The following is a 27,002-nucleotide window of genomic DNA, read 5'->3' on the forward strand; positions in this document are numbered from 1 at the left end:
TTTTAGTCTTAGCCAGATTACTTTTGATTATTATTTGCAGTATTTTTTTTCCAAAGCAATTTTGTGGAAGGAGGTGAAGAAATGCCCAATATTATATAGTTGACATCTCTTAGATGCTTTCTCTTTGGTTCAGAAGAAAAGAATTTTGAGGGGCTCATTTACCATGTTTTTTGTGGTTTATAGTGTTTATGTTCTTTTTAGATCAATGTTATAAAATATATTTTTGTCATGTTATCTTTAATATCTTAAATTTTTTTTGAGGCAGTTGGGGTTAAGTGACTTATCTAAGGTCACACAGCTAGGAAGTATTAAGTGTCTGAGTTTAGATTTGAATTCAGGTCCTCCTGACTTCAGGGATGGTGCTCTATCCACTACACTACCTAGCTGCCCCAGATTTTAAATTCTTTTTTTTTTTTTTTTTAAGATCTTAAATTCTTTATAAGAAACTAGAAGTCTTCCTTCTCATCTAACCTTTCTCATTAGCTGGTTTAAAAATTTGGTGGAAAATTTCTAAGCTTTAGCTTTGAAATATAATACTATTATATAAATACTATTTATATAGTATCACACAGCTAATCAAGAAAAACAACCATAAGCCTGTTTTCCTGATTCCATTTTCATTTATGTGTTTTCCCACCACACTTAATGTTATAGGTCTTTCCAATGAGAGTTTGTGAAGTGAGCAATTTAAGCAACCATTAAGTATATACCTTTTGTGACAGGCATTTGCTGCTTTTTAGATGTCACAAATAAAGGGTTTCTGTATTTTCTTGTCCTGTGAATCTAAAGGTAAACAACATTTTACAATATAGTTTACAAACATATTTGCTTCAGATATGAGTTTATGAGTATGTCCTAGATACTAGGAAATTCCTTTTATATTTTATTTACTGCTAAGGAAAGTGCTGTCATAGATGGATTTGGCCTTTTTTCTAGTGCCCTTAAATCTTTTCTGCTGTTGCTCAAAACTGATAATGGACTAATTGGTTAGTAAGAATCCACATATCACTTGTATTTTGCATTTGGGTTATTTGTTAAATTACAATAATGGATTTTAGCTTTTCCAAAAGCAGTTTGCATGCCCTTTTTAGTACTTTTTGGTGTATGAAATGTGTCTCATATAGAAATCCAAGATCATGTTTAATGTATTTGTCTAGACTATGATATTCTTTAACAGTTGGTGTGAGAAATGTGGGGGTGTAGATAGTAAAGTGAACAGAAGTATTTTAATGAATTATTTATCTAGAAATAGTAAGGAAACTTATTATCATCAATGGAAAGTGGTTTCCTGAAAAACTTCTAAGGGTGCAATAAAATTTCAAATGAGGCTAGAGTAATGTAAGCATGAATGGGGCTAGAAAAGCATTTTAAGTCTAAAAGTACCATTCATTTTGTCTATAAACAAATGAAATAATAATGAACACTTCAAATTATTGTAGTTTTAGTGTATATTAACATTTACAGTTACATTTAAAGGAGTTAACCTTAATAGACACTCTATTTTCTCCCTTTCCATCTCATTTAGTAGTTGTCAAGAATATGCCTCTATACTGCAATTTTTACCTTGAGTCAAGAATATGCCTCTATACTGCAATTTTTACCTTGAGAAGGACTTTAAAAAACACCTTTTGAAACCATGAATTTAGATCGCCTGATCAAGTCCTCTAGAGAATGATTCTCAAAGGTTTTACTGTTTTTCTTAATTGCTATTATTATAAGAAAATACAATCTGTTAGTATTTGTTTATTTAACATTCCAAAATTCTTTCTTTTGTTCTTTAGGGTCTTCTATGTTCATAGGTTGCTAAAAATTGGGATAGAGCCATAGATTTAATATTAATTTAATCAAATAAGTAAGAAAATGTGTTTATATGGATGCATAGTCAATGTAACTATTTAAACAAGTCTGAACTAACCCTCTCTCTGAATGCTATTTGGGGCACTAATTTGTTCCATAGCAACAAGGAAAGCTCTTATAACAAGGAAAGTAGAATAGGTATTTTAGACTAGTGAACCTAAATGTTAATTATAAAAATTTCATAGGTAATGAAGATTTTAAGTGCTGATTGAATGGCTTTTAGCTGAAAAAAGAAAATAAAACAAGCCAAATTTTTGTGTAAAAAAGGCCTGTTTTGCTTTCTAGGGTGGTGTGTGCTATTTCAAGTATATTTTATACTTGAAATACTAGATACTAGAAATAGTATCAGTACAGTAGTGAGATTACATGGTCAACTAATGACAGCAGTCTGAAAATCTATTTTGTGGAAAGATCTTGTAAAGAATTTAGGAATTGGTCCATATATACCGGATTACAATCTTTCACCTGCATTTCAAAACCATATTACATTTCTTCATGATCATGACCATTAGACATGTTTTCGGTTATAAAAATACTTTAAATGTTCCTGCTTCAAATTATACTTGTTGTCTTTCATTTAAAAAGACACACTGATTTCTTCTGCCTAATGACGATAACTGTATCTCCCTTATATTAATAGACAAACACTTTGGTGCACAAGAAAGTATATTTTTGCTGTTTAATAACTGAATTTAATTACAGTAAAGCAGAGTGAGAGGACTGGCTTCCAGTAGCAGCAGGTACTCAGTGTGTGGGCAGACCTCCTGCTGCCTAGTAGAGTTTGCACTAAACTTCAGGCAGTTACCAAGCTCAGATATTTGTGTGCAAGGTGCTTGGCTCTACACAGTAAATCACTGGTCTTGGAATCATTGCAAAACTAAACACGTACCACTTTATTGCACTCAACAGAGCTCTTGAGTTTTCTGCAGTAATAAAGGGAAGTTGATATACTATCTACAATAAAACAATGGGGACGTTATTGAATTTCCTTTTGAATTTATTTCTCTCCAGAATTTTCTTAACGAATTAGGAGTTCTGGCGGTTTAGAATAGAAGTAATTGAGATAGTAGAGTTGACATAACAAAAAAAAAATCTTTTATTCCACTGTACTTCTCTTCCCTACCTTGCTTTATGTAAATCTAGATGAAAATCATGATATACTTACTTGGATTTGATTTTAGATCTATCTTACTTAAAAATAAAATTAAATGCTTACATTGTAATAAAATAGGTAAAGAAAATTAGTCAAATATAAAGTGTCAGCTTGTGTCTGATACTTTTCCCACTTTGATATAAATATTAATGGAGCTAGTTTTGTCTTTATTATTTATTTTAAAAGTTCAAGAAAGGTTGCTCAATCAAAAATAAGATCAATCTAGTCATGTTGAAATTGTTGCTTTCCCTCAAGGTTGTAGTAGTAGAAATGAATTAGGAAGTAACTACACTTTTAAGAGCTTCTTCAAATATAAATAAGCAGAAAACTGACCAGTGAATGCTGATTCTCTTAACTCCAGAAAGAGAAGCTTGAAGATTTGTTACTGTACAGGTATTAAAGATCTCACCTTATGTTCTTGCTTTTTTAACCTGTAACTAATGTCTTATAGTATTTTGATTATAGGGTAATTTTGATTTATAAAGAAAATTAATGATCCGAGTAGATCACATTCCTTTCTGAATGTTCCCAGACTCTGATTCTGGCATCTATTTCCTTGTTCAGCCTCATTGAACTACTTTGTAAATAATTTAACAGTTTGCCACTGCTTAAAGTACTTATGATTAAATTTAAGATTTTGTTTTATTGCCTTGTAGAGATATAAATTTGTATACTGCAAGAGGAATAAGGAGGGAAAAAAACACGTGCCCAGTGTTGTTTCAGCTGCAAAATACTGCAGTTAAGTAAAACTCACTCATTTCATTCCAAGTCTCAAATGAAAGTTTTATTGAGAGATGGGCACAAGAGATTATAAAACTAGGGCACAGAGTAAAGAATTTTTCTCTTTCCCTCTCAAAAATTTTCCTAATGGATTAGAATTTCTGTCAGTTCAGTGTGGAGATAATTTAGGTGCTGGAGCAAGTGGGGAAAAACTTCTCTCCTATGCTCCCTTCTCTTCTTTCCCCTGCCCCCCATTCCTTTTGACCTGGCTCCCCCCAAAAATATGTTCCAAATCATGTAGCTAAAATCATGACACATATACTTGTGTTTAATTTTAGTTCTCCCTGGTGACTTAAATAGATTTAGATTAAAATATTTATAGTATACTAAAATAGATGAAGGAAATTGATCAAAGGTAAGGTGTCAGCATATGATGTTTCTCTCAAATGAGTACACTTAGAGGGACTTTGACATTTAGATGCTGTATGTAATATAGGGAATATTCCATTATCATCTTAGCCAAAGTATGTGAATAAAGAAGGTGGCAAATTATTACTGGTTTTGATGTATTTGGGACTTTTGTTATTAGTCATGGACTTTAGGGAAATGCTGAACAGATATCTCATCTTTTTTGTTTTTTTATAGAGGCTATTGAGCACAAAGATTTCTGAGCTTTGACAGCTCATCCTATTGGTGTGGTGATTCACTGTCCTGAAAGATTCCAGACAATTTACTAGTCGACCCCTCTTTTAGGTTACAGAGTGATACTCATATGTTGTAGCGCACCTAGTCAATTTTTGATTATCTACTTGTAAATTTTATACTTTGTGGATTATTCTTGGCAGATTTAAAATTCTAGGTTGTTATCCTTTCTATCTTATTGCTTAGGCCTCATTTTGTGGGCTAGTGATGAGAACTAAGCAAAATATGATTAGGAAGAGAAATGAGTCATTCAAAAAACCTAAACAAAAACAAAGCTACATTTCAGAGCTATATTCAAAATACTTACATTATCTGCTTGATGGGAGTTTTTTCTTGCTTAATGATCCTCTTCATTATCAAGTATTTATTAATTGATAGTTGATTGTGTACCTGGTTCAAGAAAATGATTCAGAGAGCAGTAACTCTCAGTGTGAAATGGATAAAAAGACTAGTGGCTTTTGCATAAAGACTTGGAAGACTTTTTCAGTCATAAGTACTGTTTGTAAGGTTGATATTTGTATTCTGTGCTTCATAAGATTCATGATTCGCTCTGCTAGAACTTATCTAGGCTTTCTCTCTACTGATGTGATTTCTGCAGGACTCAAATAGTTTTATTTGCAAAAAGTTGAATTATATATATATATATATATATCATATTGCATTGATGGATTGCATTATGGATATATCATATTCTGTTGATAGTAGAATAGATAGAGATTTTATTTATTCCCTGGACTGACCATAAATCTACATTGACAATTAATGGGAATAGACAAGTGATACAATGTATAGTGAGATCAAGCCTGGAGAAAGGAAGACTTAAGATCAACTTTGACTCCAGTTATTCTGTAGCTAGTTGGCCCTGGGCAAGGCATTTGCCTCTGATCATTTGCTTCATCTGTAAAATGGGGATACTAATAACATCTACCCCTCGGTGTTGTAAATCTGCTGAAGTAATATTGGTAAAGTCCTTAGTACAATGACTTAATGTCAATGTACAATGGCTTAGCACTGTATAAATATCAGCTGCTTTTATTATTTCTCAGATTAGCTGCCTTTTGGAAAGGCCAGAGCTAAGTATTTCAAAGTTTTGCTGGAATGGTCCACAAATTTATATAGTTTGATTTAATGGTCCATCAGATTTGTTTAAGTTACTTGTTGATAGGGTAAGTTATGATAATGTGAGGAAGCTTTTTACTTATCCATAGTTAATGTTTTCTAACCATTATTATTATTTTGATATCTTAGATCAAGATTCTTCAGATTACACTGGTGACTTCAGTGCAGTGGTGATTAAAGGAGAAAGCAGGGAGAATTACATGGGAAAGTAGGTTCTGGAGAAAGAAATAGGAGAGCTAAAATATTTGAAAATTATGCAGAAGTTTACAATAAAGAACATAATTGACTGCATTATTATTTGTATAGCAGTTATCTTTTTCTGTTATTGGTGTGTGTGTGTGTATACCAATCAGGGTTAAGTGACTTGCCTAGGGTCAAACATCTAATTAGTGTCAAATATCTGAGGCAGATTTGAACTCGTAGATCCTCCTGACTCCAGAGCTGGTTATCTATCCATTCCACCACCTACCTGTCCTGTGGTAGATATCTTTGAATCACTTTTTTGTGCATTGAAAGGTAAGATAATAATCTATTTAAAATTTAAAAGTAATGTGAGAAAAAGAGCAAAACATTACAGTTATTTAGTTGAGTATTTTAAAAGTTATTTTTAAAAATGGGAAATGGACAACAAAAAAATGATGTATCAGTTATAATAGTTTTATCCAGAAGTTAAAGCAATGGAAATAAATTTCATAAGAAGACCAAGATTTCAGAAAGTATCATTATTAAAAATGCTTGACTTGTTAAACAAAAAGAGATGTCTGTAAGAAGCAACACAGATTTACCATCTAAATGTGCAGTATCTTAGAAAGAAAAGTGATGGTTGATTATAAGGTTGACTATTTTCTCATAAAGAAAAGAATATTATAATAAAAGGTAAAACAAGTTTATGGAAAGCTTGTCCAACTATGAAAAATTATCCTGAACAGCATTCAAAGATGAAAATAGATAAGTCACAAATTACAGAAGAAAAATGGAAAAGATTTACAGAAAGATTTTTCCCATCAAGACCAGCAGAAATACCACACTTTGACCATGATACTCAGTCACATTAAGGAGCTTATAAAGTAGATATAATGGCATTAAGCAAAGCAAAGTAACTGAATTGGATTGATTTATTTATGTGTTAAAAGGTCATATAATTGTGAAGACAATGAGGGACCAATATGTAACATTTAAAGAATAATTAATTTTAATATATAAATTTTATACACAAATTGGAAAATTATAAAATTCTACCAAATTTCTTTAATAATATGGTTATAGTTTTTATACCTTAATCAGAGAACAACAATGCAGAGAAAGATAAGTTATAGACCAGCATTCCTATTGATAAACATATCAATGCAAAAATATTAAACATTAAACACAAAGGTTATAAAAAATATTTAAAAGACCCTATTCTTTGACCAGGGAAACTATAAGCATAATATACCACATTCATATTGATAAAAATAAAAAGATTGATTATATCAAAAGATTCTGAAGAATTTTTTTGCAAAGTACTAAATATTTACTCCTCTTAAAATCACTAAAAAGCATTTGAATCAATTTACTGTAATCTGGTAAATATTATCTATCTAAAATGAAGGGCCAATATTACAAAGAGACTTTTTCAATACATTCATTATCACCATTTATTTAATGTGGTTCTAGATATTTGATGATCTACTGTTATTTAATATAGTTGTAATTATAGCAAAATAAAAGGGGGAAAAAACCAACTAAGCAATAAACACAAAGAGAAAACCAAATTATTGTGATTTTTTTTCCCTCAGATGATGTTAGTCTATGTAGAAATCCCTAAATATTCAACTAATCCAGCAGAAAATGGTACAGAAATTCCATTTAAAACAATTATATAACATATGTATAATGAACATATTTGAGAAACCATTTATCAAGACACACAGAGGAACTATGTGAATATAATTGCAATATGCTTTTTACAGAAATAAAGACAGGTTCAAATAAATAAATAGTAATTGCTCATGGTTAGGCTATGTCAATAAATTAAAAATAACATTGCCCAAATTAAGTAATTTATTTATTAGGGCTATACCAACAAGATTACTTTAGAATGCTATTTAAAAATAATAATGAAATCTGTCCAGAGAAACAAAATATGCAGAATTCTAAGGAGAATATAAAGTAGAGAAGCATGAGACCTATATCAGATCATCAAAACTACTTCATATTGGTTAAAAAAAAAAGAATAATATATTAGTGAAACATATTTTATACACAAGGCCCAGCAGTAATCACCTAAAATGGAATAAAGTTCAGTAATCTCAAATATTCCAACTATTGAGGAAAGAGCTCATTATCTGATAAAAACTAGACAGCAGTCTAACGGAAATTAAGTCAATTTTTTTGTCTGTCTGTCTCTTTAATTTAAATTTGGTTTAAATAAATGTACGATACCATGTATTATATAAGCTACAATTGCATATATTAGATATAAGCAATCATATCATAAATTCTTATAGCATAAAAGGAAATACTTTTTTTGCAACTATGAATTGGGGGAAAATTCATGACCAACCAAAAAGCAGAGAGATAAACTAAGAGAAGATAAACTAAACAACTTTCATTACATGGAATAAAAAAGTTTTTGCATTAATAAAACTGAGTTAAAATTAAATAAGAAATAGTTAACTGGACATCTTGGGGGGGGGGTCAGACAGGAAATTTTACAGCAAAACTTTCCGATAAAAGCCTTATTATTTCTAAGATATGTAAAGAACTGTTTCAAATTTATAAGAATAATAGCTATTCCCCCATGAATAGATGGTTAAAAGGGATATAAACAGGCAGTTCTTAAAGAAATTTAAGCTATTAATAATCATAACACTAATAATTATAGAAGTACAAATTAAAGCATTCTAACTCACATCTATCATAATGACAAATATAACCAAAAATGAAAATAAAAAATAAAAGCTTTCCTTTTTTATTGTAGAAAAGAACTAGAAATTAAGGGATACCTATCAGTTAGGGAACAACTGAACAAGTTATATAAATGTATTGAAATATTATTGCATTATAATAAATAACTGAAAAGATGGTTCCAAGTTAATTGAACTGCTTCAGTGAAGTAAATAGAACCAGGTTTCATTTATTTATTTATTGCATTTCTTTTCTTCTTTCCTTTTTGATTAAAGCTTTTTATTTTCAAAACACAGGCATAGATCATTTTCAACATTCACCTTTACCAAAACCTTGTATTTCAAATTTTTTTTCCTTCCCTTCCTCCATCACCTTCTCTTTATGGTAAGTAAAATCGAAACAAAAAGGGAAAAAAAATGAGAAAACAAAATGAATGTAAACAACAATACAAAGGGTGAAAACATCATATTGTGATTCACTCTCAGTCCCCACAGTCCTCTCTCTGGGTGCAGATAGCTCTCTTCATCAGAAGATATTGGAACTGACCTGAATCACCCCCTGTTGAAAAGAGCCATGCCCATCAGAATTGATCATCATATAATCTTGCTGTTGCTTTGTGCAATGTTCTCCTGGTTCTATTCACAGAAAAATTCTTTATACAAACAAAAACTATATATATATACATTTAAAAATATATACATAATTCTGAAAGACAAATTTTGGTCCATATAGTGACCAATTGTGATTCTAACGCATGATGAGGTTCTTTTTCATTGGCTGGATATTGGTAGGAATGATAAGATTGCAAAAAATGAAATAAAGAAAAGTAGATCATTGAAATGGTTTTTTAAAGTGTTTAAAAGAAGAAACAAAAAGAGAAAAGAAAACTTCAAGGAAATAGGCAATTAGGAAAATGTTGAATGTTACATATCCGGTTTACTTTATGTTTGTTGTTGAATTGTTTTAGTCATGTTGGACTCTATGTAATCTCATTTAGGGGTTTCTTGGCAAAAATATTGGAGTAGTTTGCCATTTCATTCTCCAGCTCATATTACAGATAGGAAACTGAAGCAAGCAGGGTTAAGTGACTTGCCCAGACTCACATAACTAATAACTAGTGTCTTATGCCAAATTTGATCTCAGAAAGATGACTCTTTCTGACTCTGGGTTTGGCATGCCATCTATATTTCATACACTATATTTAAAAGCTAATTGTACATAAAAATCCTGCTGTTCCATGTACAATCTATTTTTCTCTTTTCCATTATCACTTGACATTCAATATAATATTCCATAAGAATTATAAGCTTGGGCCTGTAAGGTCCACGTGATTCTCTTTTCTTTAGCTTTAAGGAGTTTATTTATTTTTAATAATAGCTTTTTATTTTCAAAATATATGCAAAGATAGTTTTCAACATTCAAGATTGCAAAATCTTGTGTTTCAAATTTTTCTCCCTCCCTCTTCCCACTTTCTCCTCTAGATACAAGTAATCCAATGTATGTTAAACATGAGTAATTCTTCTATACATGTTTCCACATTTATCATGCTGTCCAAGAAAAATAAGAACAAAAAGGAAAAAAAAAGGCAAGAAAATAACAATAAAAAAGGGTGAAAATTTTATGTTGTATGATCTACGTTCGGTCTCCACAGTCCTCTTTCTGGATGCAGAAGGCTCTCTCCATCACAAGTCAATATCATTGGCCTGAATCACCTCAGTGTTGAAAAGAGCCATGTCCACCACAGTTGATCATCACATCATATCATTGTTGCTGTATGCAGTATTTTCTTGATTCTACTCACTTCACCTAGCATCAGTTCATGTACGCCTCTCCAGGTCTTTCTGAAATCATCCTGCATTTTGTTTCTTATAAAACAATAATATTTAAGGAGCTTACTTTATATGAAATGTTAGGAGTATATTTGCAATTGCTTAGACTTCTAGTTGTTTAAAATCCATACATTTTTGAAAGAGATTTGGCTCATTGCTTTGTTTTACTTTTATGTCTTTCTCCAGTTAATCTTTTTTTAAATTGGTTTTGGAAATTTTAGTTTGGAAAACAAAATTGAGTCTTTAAAATCCTGGATTTTTTTTTGACAAATAATGAGTTTATTAGGGGAATCTTTCCAATTGTATACAAACTGAGTAGAAACCAGGTCTTTGTATTTTTTTTAACTTAATAGTATTTTATTTTTTTCCCCAATTACATAGACAGTTTTTAACATTCATCTTTGGAAGATTTTGAACTTCAATTTTTTTCTCTCACCCTCCCTTTCCTTTCTCTTTCCCTAGACAAGTCAATCTTATAGACACTACACATGTACAATCATGTTAAATATTTTCCCACATTAGTCATATTGTGAAAGAAATATCAGAACAAAAGGGAAAAACCATGAGAAAGATAAAGAAAAAGACAACAAAAAAGGTGAAAATAGTATGTTTTAATCTTTCAGACTTTTTTTTTCAGTTCTTTCTCTGAATGTGGTCAACATTTTCCATCATGAATCACTTGGAATTGTCTTAGATTATTGTATTCTGTCTCTCCAGTTAATCTTGAGCCTCTTTGTGGTTAAACCCATTTCAGGTTGCTAGAAATTTGGGTAGCAAAGTAGTTAATTGTATTATAGTATCTATGAATAGACGGGCACCACCTGGAGTGTTTGGTAAAAAAGTAGACTTTTTTCTTAGAACTTCTCTCAATCCTTTAGTAAGTAGGTACAACTGGTGTCATCTTTTAATTCTAACATTTTACTAGTGTTTGCCATATGGCAATAAGATATAGAATACTACTATATCTGAGCAACCAAACGTGCGTATTATACAGAGAGCAGTGAAGATGCACATGGCAGATAGGAGCAAATCACTAACAAGAAACTACTAAGAAAAAGTGGAATAAAGAATGACATCAAAGATTTGTGTTTTAAGAAGAGAAGATAGACTTGTTAAATAGTAAGAATATGAGGTGGACAGGTGGAATGTTCCACTACTAGTATATTTATTATATTGGGAGAAAGCACAGAGGCATATAGAAAGTCATGAATGAGCATAGCTGTTACAGCTGGGATGAGATCACAAATCTTTGATCATTTTAGTATCTTTAAAAAAGTAAGCTATTTTCTTGGAAGGCTCACAGCCTAACTCACAACTTTACTTTGGGTAACTGCTCGGGATTTTTCCACAAACAAAATGAGCAGTTTAGCTCATTAAATGGGCCTTCATCATCTTCTATTTGATCCTATATTTTCATCTGTAGAAGTCACCATCATATGGTACAAAAAGTGCTGACATTAAAATTCTAGTTCTGTCATTGTTTCTGCATGTTCTTGGGGTCATTACTTAATTTCTCTGGACCTCAGTTTCCTATTCTGCTAAAAGATAACTGAGTGACCGCTAGTTTCTTTCAGCTCTTAATTTATGATCCTATTGTCTTCCTTGCCTTATTTTCCTCTCATTAATGTCTTCCCTTTTCTTTTTCTTCATTGTTTTCCTTCCCAAAGCTCAGCCAGTCATTAAACATTTATTAAATGCCTGATATGTGCCAGGCAATTGTGCTAGGAGCACAATTACAAATAAAAACATGGTCTTTTTCCTCAAGCAGCCTATAATCTAATGGGGGAAGACAAGACAAAAAAGAAAGCTGAAAAGGTAAGGGGAAGGTAGGAAAATAAGCTTAGCGTGAAGACATGTTAGACATTCTAAATATAAGTTAAGTCCAATGACTTCAAAACCAGTGTAGGTGGTAGAATGAGAAGGGTCTGTACTGAATCCTTTCCTTAGTAACCTTCAAGTCACTGACCCCAATCTTCAGTCAGAGGCTGGAGAGGCTACTAGATGTGGATAAATAGATTCATTCCCCACTGAGATTTCTTAGAGATGAGTTTTCTGAGAAAGGAAACCATGGAAAGATCCAAAGAAATCCAAAATCACTGTAAGTGGTTGGAAATGGGGAGAAACAGTATACTTAAAAAGGGTCCTAAAATTGAACTTAGTTCACCTTGTGATAAATTGCAAAGAAAGACATATAGCCAAAGGCAAAACTATTTACTGAATGGTACGCAATTTACATAATTTGGTATCTGGTGTGATGTGCCTGTTGCATATGCTCACTAAATTTGTATAACATTATAGAAAATATACTATCATTTGGGGTTAATGGTCACATTTTAGCATATTTTTATTTAACTCCTCATTGCCTAGACTATCAAGTGAATCAGTGCCCAATCCAATTGTCTTTTAATGTTTTGTCTGATCTTAAAAGCACTTCCGACTCTACTGTGTGTTTTTCTTTCTTTTCCATCTTGTTGCAGCATGAGAGTTGTGTAATAAGTACAGTGTGTTCAAGGAGAATTCTGATTTGTTCTCTTTAACCTGGAATAGGTGGATTAGAAACACTTTGTTCCAGTGGCCTTGAAGATGGCTAGAGGAGCTGTGGAGTGCTTAGAGCTATTGAAGATCCTCTATATTCTACTTATCATCAATTGTGTTGATTTTTATTTTGCCACTGGACCCGAGTGATTTTGGAGAGAAAGCGAGGCTGACAACTACGTGCAATTCTGTTACTTAAATTCGATTTATGTGCAAGTTAAAACATCATCTTGTGATGTCATTGGTCCTCCTCTAAAATGAAGGATTAATGGCAACAGCCAATAGTTCTTTTTTCATCCATAATTTCAGTTTTTCCTGTCTTTATCTAATCCCAAAGATCAAAGTGCTCATAACAACATCCTTGGGAGGGCTTGAATAAGACTGCTGGTTTTTAATAATGGTTTTGGTCTACTACACCCCTCATTGTGCATTGCCTTTGCAAGTTAGGAAAGATTTTCTTGTCATATTGTTGCAATCACTTAGAATAAATTAGTGTTTGTCCTATCTACTCTTTTGTTTTTAGGTAAAATATCATTCAACATTTTTATTAAGCTGTATACCTGCTTCAAATCAAATTGATTGAAACTTGGTCCAGAAGACTTTATTTGATTGTGTATGTTTCTCCCTTTTTAAAAATACATTATTCTTCTTGTCATTACCTTAGAATGTATTTTTTACTCAGATATATATCTTTGATTTTGTTAGTTTTTAATTATGATTTATTTTTCTTAATAATAATAGCTAAAATTAATAAAGTATTATGTTAACCTATTTTAATCCTTATAACACTCCTATGAGATCATTAGCATTTTTTCATAATACATTTTATTGATGTTATTTTTTGAAATATCAGTATGATTTCTCCAAGTTTCTTTCCTTTCACACTTCCTGAAAGATATCACATATAACAAATAGTATTTTTCAGGTCAAAAAAGAAAAAGAAGAACAAGTCATCATGACATCTCAATATATTGAAAAAGGGAAATATGCATAGCTGTGGGACCTCAGTTTCTCTTGGAATAATATGCTTGGAATAGAAATTTTGAGCTCTGCTTGATTTTGAAAATTTTATAATATTAATTTTATATTGGGGGTGAGCTTTCTTTCCACTTAATTGTTTAGTCATTAAATATATAAATTCTTTAGCTCTGCTTACTTTACTTTGTATCATATAAATCCTTCTATGTTTTTTATTTAGCATATTCATCTTTTCCTATAACACAGAATTATTGTTTCATTCAGGTGCCATAATTTGTTCATCCATTCCTTAGTCAATGGGTATCTACTCTGTTTTCTGTTCTTTAATATTATTAAAAATAATTGCATAACTTTTGTTTTTCTCCCCAGGTTATTTTTACCTTCTTTCTAAATCCAATTTTTCTTGTGTAGCAAGACAACTGTATAAATATGTAGTATTTAACATATACTTTAACATTTTTAACATATATGGGACTACCTGCCATTTAGGGGAGGGAGGGGAAAAATTGTTTTGCAAGGGTCAGTGTTGAAAAATTATCCATGCATATGTTTTGTCAATAAAAAGCTATAATAAAAATAATAATTTCATAAATATCAGGTTACATAGTGGAGCTTTTTTCCTTTTAAAAATAAATTTGTCATATAACTTGTTTCTTATCAGGCTAATTTTGGATATCAGGATAATTATGGAATCTCTTGGTCAAAAGATATGGGCATTTTAGTTGCTTTAGTTGCACAATTTCAAATTGCTTTACAAAATGATCATATGATTTACAGCTCTACTAACTTATGTGCCTATTGTCTCATAAACCCTCCAGCATTAACTATTCTCATCATTCATGCAAATTTTAAGGTGTGAGATGAAACTTCAGAGTTTTTTAAATTTGTTTAGTTAAGTTTTCTTGTTATTATTGATTTCAAGCATTTTTTCATATTGTTGTTAATACTTTGTAATTCTTTTGAGAACTATTCCATTATTTTACCACTTATATATTGAGAAATGTTTTATATTATGTTGTAATATGTATATATATATATATATATACACATATGCATAAACATTTACATATACATTTATAAAATGTCATATCATTCTATCCTTATATATTTTGATTACTAAAACTTTCACTTCTCTGACAAATTTGATACAAAGATTTTTTTTTGCATTTGATCTCTTCCTTTATTATAGGGGCCTTAATTTGATTTGTACAAAAGCTTTTCAAGTTCATGTCATCAAAGTTATCTATTTTGTCTATTTAATTGCCTTTATCTCTTGCTTAGTTAAGAATACATCACCTATTCATTGCTGTGAGGGGATCTATCATCTAGTTCTCTTTTAATTTATTAAAGTAAAGTCTTTGATCTTGAGGCTATGTATTCATGTAGAATATTTTGAAGTATGGCATATCAAAGACATGATTCTTTTTTTTTAATTATAGCTTTTTATTGACAGAACATATGCATGGGTAATTTTTACAACATTGTCCCTTGCACTCACTTCTGTTCCAACTTTTCCTTTCCCTTCCTCGACCCTCTCCCCTAGATGGCAGGCAGTCTTATACATGTTAAACATGTTAAAGTATATCCTAGATACAATATATGTGTGCAGATCCATGCAGTTCTCTTGTTGCGCAAGAAAAATTGGATTCAGAAGGTAAAAATATCCTGGGAAGAAAAACAAAAATGCAAGTAGTCCACATTCATTTCCCAATGTTCCTTATCTGGGTGTAGCTGATTCTGTCCATCATTGATCAATTGGAACTGAATTAGATCTTCTCTTTGTTGAAGATATTCACTTTTATCAGAATATATCCTCATAAAGTATTGTTGTTGAAGTATATAATGATCTGGTTCTGCTCATTTCACTCAGCATCAGTTCATGTAAGTCTTCCCTAGCCTCTCTGTATTCATCTTGGTGGTCATTTCTTATAGAACAATAATATTCCATAACATTCATATACCATAATTTACCCAACCATTCCCCAACTGATGGGCATCCATTCATTTTCCAGTTTCTAGACACTACAAAAAGAACTGCCACAAACATTTTTGCACATCCAGGTCCCTTTCCTTTCTTTAATATCTCTTTGGGATATAAACCCAGTAGTAAAATTGCTGGATCAAAAGGTATGCACAGTTTGATAACTTTTTGAGCATAATTCCAAATTGCTCTTCAGAATGGCTGGATCCATTCACAACTCCACCAGCAATGCATCAGTGTCCCAGTTTTCCTGCATCCTCTCCAATATTCGTCCCTAATTTTTCCTGTCATCTTAGCCAATCTGACAGGTGTGTAATGGTATCTCAGAGTTGTCTTAATTTGCATTTCTCTGATCTGAAACACCTTTTCATATGAGTAGAAATAGTTTCAGTTTCATCATCTGAAAATTGTCTGTTCATATCCTTTGACCATTTATCAATTGGAGAATGGCTTGATTTCTTATAAATTAGAGTTAGTTCTCTATATATTTTGGAAATGGGACCTTTATCAGAGCCTTTAACTGTAAAAAATGTTTTCCCAGTTTATTGTTTCCCTTCTAATCTTAATTGCATTAGTTTTGTTTGTACAAAAGCTTTATTACTTTGATATAATCAAAATTATCTATTTTGTGATCAATAATGATCTCTAGTTCTTGGGTCACAAATTCCTTCTTCTTCCACAAGTCTGAGAGGTAAACTATCCTATGGTTCCTCTAATTTATTTATAATCTCGTTCTTTATGTGTAAATCATGAACCCATTTTGATCTGATCTTGATGTACGGTGTTCAAGTGTGGGTCCCAGAGGTATGATTCTTAATGTTAGCAGTCTCTTAATTTAGGTTTGACACTGGGACACAATGTGTGGCCCTTGTAAATCATTGAATATTTAACATAATGCACCAAGGATACAGTTTCTTAGTTTCCGTTGACAAGGCTCCTCTCTCCTTCATATGAAAATTGTCTAGTCTTCATGGCAGGGAAGCATTATTCATGTGTGCTTTAGAAATCCATTGGGTCTAACAGGCCTAGATTCTAGGTGACTGGCCCTTCTTAATGTCCTTAAATGTCCGGGAAGCCCATGTGAATCAAGTCTTTGGAATAGTTTTGTCTTACGTTTGCCCTGTGTTGATGAAAGGTAGAGGTGTGGGATGTAGAATTGAGGGAAGAAACTGCATCAAGGAAGCTGTGGCTAATCACATAGGACATTTAGTTCTGGGAGCTTTGTCTTTTTTTTTTTTTTTAAAGGTTTTCTCCACTTCTCATATCTTGGGTGGGAGTAAGAAAGTTGATTTGGGGACATATGGGTTTTATCATATGATGTAAAGTGTTGTTCTTAGCCCAGTTTGTGCCATACTGCTTTCTAATTTTCCCAGAAGTTTTCATCAAGTAGAGTGTTCTTTCCTAAATAGTTTATTTTCCAATTTTCCAAAGCTGCAGATATATTAATGCTCCATTGTTTCTGATTCTCTTGTTTTTAGTCTGCTTCCTATCTCTGTATTTTTTTTTAAAATCAATATCTGATGGTTTTGATGCCAATTTGTTCATTTATATTTAGAAATTTGAGTTTTAGAAGTAGGTGCTATTGTTACTATTGTTATTATTTCCCCATTTTACAAATAAAAGAAATCTGAGACAGATGACTTGCCTGGAATTACTGAGATCATGTCTGTGTCTTGCTGGTAGAGGAAATTCATTAATCATTTTACTGGCAGCATTTCCAAATGGCTAAGAATGCTGAACTTCAAATCAGGAAGACCTGGATTTGAATATGACATATATTGGTTATGTAACCAAGATTAAGTCATAGAAGAATAAATTTAGACCTGAGTGAGGTATTAGAGATGATTTAGTTGAACATCTTTAGGCAGCTGAAAAAACAGATTCAGAGATCTTAAGGGACTTGTCCAAGATTGTTGTTGTCTATCCTTCATTTTCAAGGAGGACCAATGACATCATGAGGTGATATTCTGTGTGAATTGGATTTAAGCAAGGTAGAGTTGCACAGAATTGTCAGCCTCTCTTTATTCCAGAATCATTGAAGTCCAGTCGTAAGACAAAAGTTAAGATGACTGGCAATGGCCCAGGATACAGTGAGTAGCTTTGGCATCTTGGATGTCTGACCAAGCTCTTAGCACTCTACAGTACCTGCTTCACAGTTGCCTTCTTAGCTGTTAGAAGAAATTGTTCTCATCTGCCCATACTTCTAGGGGAACTCCTAATAGGTTTGAGTCTAGTCAGTTACCTTCACTCTGGTGTAGCCCATCTACTAAACTGGTTTACTAGAGTGTGGCTACTGCACATGTTACAGTTTCCTGAAGCCACAAGTGAGAGGTTAGTGTCAAGCAGACATCAGTGGTGGATGAACAATCCAGAAAAGGGCTCAGCAAGCCCTCAAATCAGTGGTCCTATTTCTCCCTAAATATCTCCTACATAACTGTCCAGAATTACATAGCTGTTACAAGTCAGAATGGATGACTAATCAACTCAAAACTGCATCTGAATCATTTATTCCTTGAATGTTCCAAGGAAACTAAGACAGGATACAGAGGTGCTATACCATATCTGTGGAGGGAATCATACAAAGAACTATCATAAGATCACAGATGAGAAAATTGGGGATAAAATGAAATTATAGGCTCAGGCTTCCCTAATTCACACCCCAACCACAAACAAAAAATATCCAGTTTTAATTATCATTAGAACAAGCCCAAATGAAATCTCTCTTACATGAAATCTGCTGACAAAGAATAGGTTTCTATTTCTAAGTTAGTTCACTTGAACAAACATCTATTAAGCATGTATTTTGAGCAGAAACAATTTGCTAGGTACTGTGAATATAAGTACAGAAATTAAAAAAACAAAACAAAAACTCTTTTTCTTTTCTCAAGGAAGGCAGATTCCAAGTTAATGGATCTTCTGGGCTCTGATGGAGTACTGATGAGAGGTTTCTTGTTTGCTTCTTCTTTTCCTTGTTCTTTACTTATTCAAGATACTGATTTGCTTTGTATTCTTTTTTGCCAAGTTTCTGAGGGATCAAAAGTGCTCATCTTTTTCCTCTTTTCTTACCTCCCTCCCTCCCTTTATGAAAATGTTTTATCTTCATTTGAATTAGAATCAGGCTAGAGGCTTGAGCCAACTCTTTTTGATTGGTCACCTTTTGCCCATTTTTACATTCATTCCTTGTTGATGTTGTGGCCTCTCTCCTTTATATATCTTTGATTTGTTTTCTCAATTTTCATTCTTTACTATTATTGCCTGTCATCCTAATTAAAAGGTATGCTGTCTTTCCACTTCAAAGTTTCTGCTGCTCCTAAAAAGTAGCAAGTTAGGCCTGAAAGATAATTGAACACATAACCTAATTACTAGGTTACATTCAAATCACTGCTCTAATTTATTTCTGAACAGCTTTTTTTCTTTTAGAATGATATAAAATAATAGGAACTCTTGCTCACCTATTAACCCTAAAATCATTATTTTTTCTCCTTTCCCTGTGTATGTCCGTGTGTGTGTGCATGTGTGTTTGTGTATACACTTGTTTTAGGTATCTAACATTGTAGAGGCCATTTAGTTAATGTGGAGAAATGGTTATTTTTAGTAAGCCTTTTAGAAATTATACTATATTTTGGTTCTACTTGAAGTGTAAATTTAATGTAAAACTTGTCTTTCTTCTGTTATATAGAACGTGAACATTTCCTCTAAAACCTCTAATTTTGATTTATTTGAGTTGATTTTTGTATAAAAGTCAGCAAATTATTTGTTGGTAAAGCTCTTCTCTTTCTACTCTACCTATTATTGTCCCTGCTGTCTTTAAGAAGAATATTTAGATGAGAAAGAATGCAGGATTGATTGTTAAAACTTAAGTTTCTTCAGCCAACAACAGAAGTGGTCACATAGAGAAGAATGAGGAAGGCTTGTAGATTACATCAGTTCTACTAATGAGAAATTACATTTTTAAGAATAAATTCAGCATCCATTATAATAATTTTAATGCATATTGTATGCAATATCCCATTATATTCATGACCCTTCACTTATTTAGATATTCCCCAATTGGGCATGTATTTTTATTTCCAGTTTTTTGCTAACTAGAAAATGTAAGATTTCTATAAAACCATAGCTTAGATGTTTATTTTAAAAAACATTTCTATAATTTTGGAATATGTGGAGTCTTTTTATTATTGACCTCTTTAGTATTTATGTGTTGAAGAGGGATAACTGTACCAATGTATATGGATATTTTAATTATTTCTTACAATTGCTTCCTAGAATATTTGGACAAAGTCAGATGTACACCTATATTGATTGACCCTTCATTCCACTGCTTCTCTGCTTTTTGTCATCTTTACCAACTAATTTGATTTCTGTAGCTTGTTCATTTAAAGATTTCAATCATAATATGGAACTTAGGAATTTTAGTCTTTGTTTTAGGAATTAAATGAACCTTACACTTTCAGTATCCTGAAAAGTGATTTGGAAAATTTGAATGGGCTAAATGTTATAACTATAGATATAAAATTTACCAATTTGTAATATAATCTCATTCTGCACTCATTGATGATCTAGCATTCTAAAGCCAAATCAAGAATCTGTTGCAAAAGCATCTTACTAAGAAAATCCTTTTCTTTTGGCCAACCTGCTGACAGCTCTTATTAGCTCTAATCTGTGAGCAAAGTAACTTTCAGACAGAAGAATTTGGTGCACATGGATCCCAGAAACTACAAAAACCAGAGCTTAAAGTGCCAGTAATTTTCCAAATTGGCAACTGGTTTAGATTTATTTAATATCAAATGAAGATGTCATTTTGAGTTAACATGTGCATCAACCTTGACTTGTTATTGGTATTTAGAATATACTAGTTGGTACTAGAAGGATCTTAAAGTGTTTTTAACATCCTTAGGGTTTAACTAATAGTTTCCATAATTGTAATGTTTTAACTTAAAGCAATGTGTTTTTGTTGTTGTTGTTGTGTTGCTTTTTACCATTCTTGGAAGGGATTCATGGATTTGGGATCACATGTCTTTACCAAATGCATTTATTTTACCTTTAATTGTTTCTTGTTTCAAAGCAGAAAGAAGGTTTAGTCTTAATTTTTATTTCGATACAAAGTTTCTGTCCTTCAAAGGAAGTTAGATCTGTTATATTTGAATAGTAATCATACTCTTTTAACTCTGGAAGAAAAAGACCTTAGTGGTCATCTAGTCCAATTATATCTTAATTTTGTTTTAATTTCTCTTTTTTTATGACTTTGACAGACAGCAGTAAACACCAACATTTACATTTACATGGAATAAAAAGAAAATTATATATGAAATCAATCTTTATGAAGTAAAATTTGGATTTCTTATCTTTATGACATAAACTTTGGACTTTTTTCCTTTGGGACATTTCAAATTTAGTAATTTTGGTATTGCTGTGCTTGTCTTTGTTCTAATCTAAAGTATAGAAAGAAATGTGTATAGAATGATTTTACATGTTATATACATATTTATTATATATTTAAAAGGAGTACCAATTTTTACATGGCAGATATGCAGTTTCATGTATAATAATCTCTCCCTCCCCCTTATTTTACTATGTTATGGAAATACATTTTTTATTTCTCAAGTTCAGAATAAAATAAATTTTAAAATCCTTTGTTTTTTTGGTTACTTTGAATACCTAACCTGTTCAGCTAATCAACTTAACTTTTAAAGCAATACCAATTATTATTTCTCCTGAGATTCTTGATTCTTATTCTCCAGATGGATTTTATTATGATTTTTCCCCCTATTTCTTTGAAATAACTGCATTGATAGTTTAATTGGTTTGTCACAGTAAATCAATTTAGGAAGTATTGTCATTGTACTAAATAGGCTTGTTCTGGTTATGAGTAATTAATATCTCACTAGTCATTAGATTTGCCATTACTTCTGTTGGGGGGAGGTCACTGGTTCCCATTGTTTTTTATTCCATGAACTCTTTTCAGTGACCAAAAAAAAGTTTGCTAAACCCCCAGGAGAACAAGATATATTCCTGATATTTTTTAAATTTATGTTTATTCATTAAATGTTTAAGTAACTATAGTGATTAGGCTTTATAAAATTATAATTATAAAATACAAAATTTAAGCAAGCCATAATTAGGAAAACTAATTATATAAAGCAATTATCAATATTTTATGTGGGGAATTCTGTAAGAATTAAAAGAAATAATCTAGCAAGACTTCATATACTTTATTATCTACAAGATTTCATGTTAAATTTCTTTATTTTATTAATTTTTGAATATAACTAACATTTTTAGTAAAATAAGTTGTAACTTGGAAGAAGTTCAACAACATAGTAATCATATATTTGATATTGGATTATTTTTAAACAAAAAATTTACAATATTTGGCTCAATACTAATTTCCTAAATCTGGTTTTGCATTGAGTTTAGTTCTCTATTTTGCTTTAAACAAGATAAAAATTATGTGGTGAAAATGGTAGAAAAATCTTATTATCTGTCTTGTTGAAAGATGGAAATTTATCTTTTTATTTTTAGCTTCCTAATCAAATGGCAAAAATGAGCAGTTATGATATATAATAATAGCAAATATTTATATAATGCCTACTATATGGTAGATACTGTGCTAAGCATTTTATAATAATTATCTCATTTGATCCTCACAATAACCTTGAAAGGTAGGTGCCATATTCTATTTTACATAAGAGAAAACTAAGACACAGAGATTAAGTGGCCTATCCAGTATCATACAGCTGGGCAGCATCTGAGGCTGGATTTGAATTTAGGTCTTTCTGACTCCTGGCACTCTTATCTACTGTGCCACCTATAAAATATTTACTTTTCTACTGGCTAATGAAAAGCACCATATGAAAATATAGGTGAAATAAATCTAAGTGCAATTTTACATAATGCTTCATTTTAAAACAATGTTTATATATAAACATTATATATGTGTTATAAATAATATAATATGTAATATATATTCTAGCTATATAAACAATATATAAACATTATATATAAAAACCTTTGTAGGAAAAGAATCTCTTCAGAGTTTACTTCCTCTTTTACCACTAGCATCTTGATTGTACTCTCAAAGGAATGCTGCCAAATGTCTGATTGTTTTTGCCAATCTAACAGTAAGCAAAGAATGGATATAAATCAGAAAATTGTCTTAATACTGCAATGAGTAGATTAGAAGGGAAGCAATAAAGTGGGAAAATATTTTTACAATCAAAAGTTCTGATAAAGGATTCATTTCCAAAATATATAGAGAATTGACTCTATAAGAAATCAAGCCATTCTCCAATTGATAAATGGTCAAAGGATATGAACAGACAATTCTCAGATGAAGAAATTGAAACTATTTCTAGCCATATAAAATGATGCTCCCAGTCATTATTAATTAGAGAAATGCAAATTAAGACAACTCTGAGATACCACTACACACCTGTCAGACTGGCTAGAATGACAGGGAAAGATAATGCGGAATGTTGGAGGGGATATGGGAAAACAGGGACATTGTTGGTGGAATTGTGAATACATCCAACCATTCTTGAGAGCAATTTGGAACTATGCTCAAAAAGTTATCAAACTGTGCATACCCTTTGATCCAACAGTGTTACTACTGGGCTTATCCCAAAGAGATCATAAAGAAGGGAAAGGGACCTGTATATGCAAGAATGTTTGTGGCAACCCTCTTTGCAGAGGCCAGAAACTAGAAAACTGAGTGGATGCCCATCAATTGGAGAATGGCTGAATAGCCATTATGGAATATTATTGTTCTGTAAGAAATGACCAACAGGATGATTTCAGAAAGGTCTGGAGGCTTTGAACAGGAAAAGCGAAACCAAAGGATATAACTTCAACAACAATACTATTTTGATCAATTCTGATGGACCTGGCATCCTCCTAAGATAGACAAATAGTTCCAATGGAGCGTAATAACTGAACCAACTAAAGGAAAAAAACTCTGGGAGATATAAGAACCATTACATTAATTCCCAATCCCTATATTTTACCTCATTTTGGTTTCCTTCATAGGCTAATTTAAAAATTTCAAAGGTCCAATTCTTTTGTACCCAAAAATAACTGTTTGGTCATTTACTTATTATTATCATTTATATTTTAATATATTTAAAATCTACTGGTCATCCTGCCATCTGGGGGAGGGGGTGGGGGGGAAGGAGGGGAAAAATTGGAACAAGAGGTTTGGCAATTGTCAATGCTGTAAATTTACCCATACATATCACCTGTAAATAAAAGGCTATTAAAATTTAAAAAAAAATGCTGCAATGAGAGATAATGTTTGTAAAATATTTGTGATGGTTCATGATGGTTTCAGTGTGACTTGAAATGTACATGTCCAAGGAACATGAATTTCAAGAAGTCTGACATTTTCACTAAATGAATACAAATGTTCATAACTTCTTCTTTTTAAATTGTTTATTAAGAACCCATCCAAAAATTTTTACAACATTATCCCTTACTCCTTCTTTCCGATTTTTTTCCCCCTCCCCCCTCTCCCCCTAATGGCAAAACGTCCCTACATGTTAAATAGGTTACAGTAGATCTTGGATACAATATATGTGTGCAGAACCGAACAGTTCTCTTGTTGCTCAGGGAGAATAGGATTTAGAAGGTATAAATAACCCCAGAAAAAGAACAAAAATGAAAGCAGTTTGCATTCATTTCCTAGTCTTCTTTCTTTGGGTGTAGTGGCTTCTCTCCATCCTTGGTCAATTGAAACTAAGTTAGATCTTCTGTTTGTTGAAGAAATCCACTTCCATCAGAATATATCCTCATACAGTATCATTGTTGAGGTATATAATATTCCATTCTTTCATTTCACTCAGCATCAGTTCATGTAATCCCAATCCTCTCTTATTCATCCCTGGTCATTTTTAAAACAATGATATTTCCCAAACATTCATAACAATTTCTCAACCATTCTCAATTGATGGGCATCCATTTTTTCCACTTCTGGCTACAAAACAGGGCTGCCACAAACATTTTGACACATACAAGTCCCCCCTTCTTTAATCTCTTTGGGGTATAAGCCCAGTGAAACACTGCTAGATCAAAGGTTCACAGTTTGATAACTTTTTGGGCATAGTTCCAAATTCTCTCCAAGTGGCTGGATGTTTCCAAATTCCAAACAATGTATTAGTTCTCTGTTTTCCCAATCCCCTTCAACATTCCGTTATCTTTCTTCACGTTCGAATGTGGTTTATATCTCAATTTGCATTTCCTGTAATAGTGATTTGGAACACTCTTTCATATAAAGGGTAATATTTCAATTTCATCATCAAAATTGTCTGTTCATTCCTTTGACTATTTAAATTGGAGAATGGCGATTTCTTATAAAATTAAGGTCAATTCTCTATATTTTTGGTATGAGTCCTTTATCAGCCTTTCAAAATATTTTATTTTTTATTTTTCCTTCTAATCTTCCTCATTAGTTTGTTTTCAAAACTTTTCAATTTGATATAATCAAAATTTTTCTTTTTGTAGTCTATAGTGATCTTAGTTCATCTTTGATAAATTCCTTCCTCTTCCACAGGTCTGAGGGTAAACTATCCTATGTCTTCCAATTTATTTAGTCCTTCTTTACCTGATCTTGAACCCATTTTTTACTTGGTTCGGTTTAATTGGGTCAATCCTAGTTTCTTACTAATTTAATTTTCCCACAATTTTTTAAATAATGCATTCTTATCCCAAAAAACCGGGGTTTTGGGTTTTCAAACACTATAATTGAGTTTTGGCTGTTTGTCCTTTGAACCTAACCCTATTCCAGATAACTAGTTATTTCTTAGAATCCAGATGGTTTTGTAACGCGCCTTATAATATTTTTCGTCTGGTACAGCTAAAACCTTCATTTGTTTTTTTTTTAATTCCCTTGAAATTCTTGATCTTTTTGTTTTTCCATATGAACTTTTTTTTTTTTCTGGGTCTCAAAATAGTTTTTTAAATCGTTGGTATAGCACTAATAATTAGATTAGTTTAGGTATATTGTATTTTATTATTTTGTACCCCAAATCCGAGCATTTAATATTTTCAGTTGGTTAGTTAGACTTAATTTGTATGGAAAGTGTTTTTGTGTTTTCCATAAAGTTTCTGATTTTCCCTTGGCAGATAGATTCCTAAAATTTTATACTATTAGTAGTTACTTTAAATGGAAATTTCTCTTTTAACTCTGACTTTATTTTTTTGGGTATTAGAAAATGCTGATGACTTATGTGGGTTTATTTTATAACCACAACTTTGCTAAAGGTGTGGATTTTTTAAAACTTTTTTGTAGAATCCTTAGTTCTCTAAGTATACCATCTATCATCAACAAAGGATAATTTGGTTTCCTTTGGTATTCTTTTCCTTTAATCTTTTTTTTTTTTTTTTTTTTCTTCTTTTTTTTTTTTTATTTAATTTTAAAGGATATATAAACATGGGTAACTTTACAGCATTAACAATTCCAAACCTCTTGTTCCAATTTTTCACCTCACCCCCCCACCCCCCTCCCTCAGGATGACCAGTGATTTAAATATTTAAATATAACTTGATACACAATAAGTATACAGCCAAAACATTATTTTTGAAAAAGAATCAGACTCTGAATTATTGTACAATTAGCTTTGGAAAAATCAAAGATGCAGGTGTGCTAAATAGGGACTGGGGGAATTCAATGTAATGGTTTTTAGTCATCTCCCAGAGTTCTTTTTCTGGGTATAGCTAGTTCAGTTCATTACTGCTCATTAGAAATGATTTGGTTGATCTGTTGTAGGGATGGCCTGATCCATCAGGTGGTCATCATCTATATTGTTGGAAGTATATAATGATCTCCTGGTCCTTCATTTCACTTAGCATCGTTAGGTGTAAGTCTCCCAGGCCTTTCTGAAATCATCCTGTTGGTCATTTCTTCGAAATAATATTCCATAATTTTCATATACCACAATTTATTCAATTCTCAACTGTGGACATCCATTCAGTTTCCAGTTTCTACCACTACAAAGGGGCTGCCACAAACATTTGCACAACAGGTCCCCTTCTTTATAATCTCGGATATAATCCAGTAGTAACACTTGGATCAAAGGATCACAGTTTATTTTTGAGGCATGTTCAAACTACTCTCAAAATGGTTTGGATTGTTTCACAACTCCACCAACTGAATAATTCCCGTTTTCCCATCCCCTCCCAACTCATTTTTTTCCTGTCTCTTAAATCGAAGGTGTGTTATCTTAGAGTTGTCTTAATTTGCATTTCT

At 31.8% G+C, this 27,002-nt stretch overlaps 1 protein-coding gene across 5 annotated transcripts in view; it reads left to right on the forward strand.

Moving 5' to 3' along the window:
- The window catches only part of RPTOR (regulatory associated protein of MTOR complex 1), a 511,183-nt gene that overhangs the window by 103,712 nt on the left and 380,469 nt on the right, over positions 1-27,002 (forward strand). The window lies entirely within an intron of this gene.

The sequence above is a fragment of the Sarcophilus harrisii genome, chromosome 4, assembly GCF_902635505.1.
Source record: "Sarcophilus harrisii chromosome 4, mSarHar1.11, whole genome shotgun sequence".
NCBI lineage: Eukaryota > Metazoa > Chordata > Mammalia > Dasyuromorphia > Dasyuridae > Sarcophilus > Sarcophilus harrisii.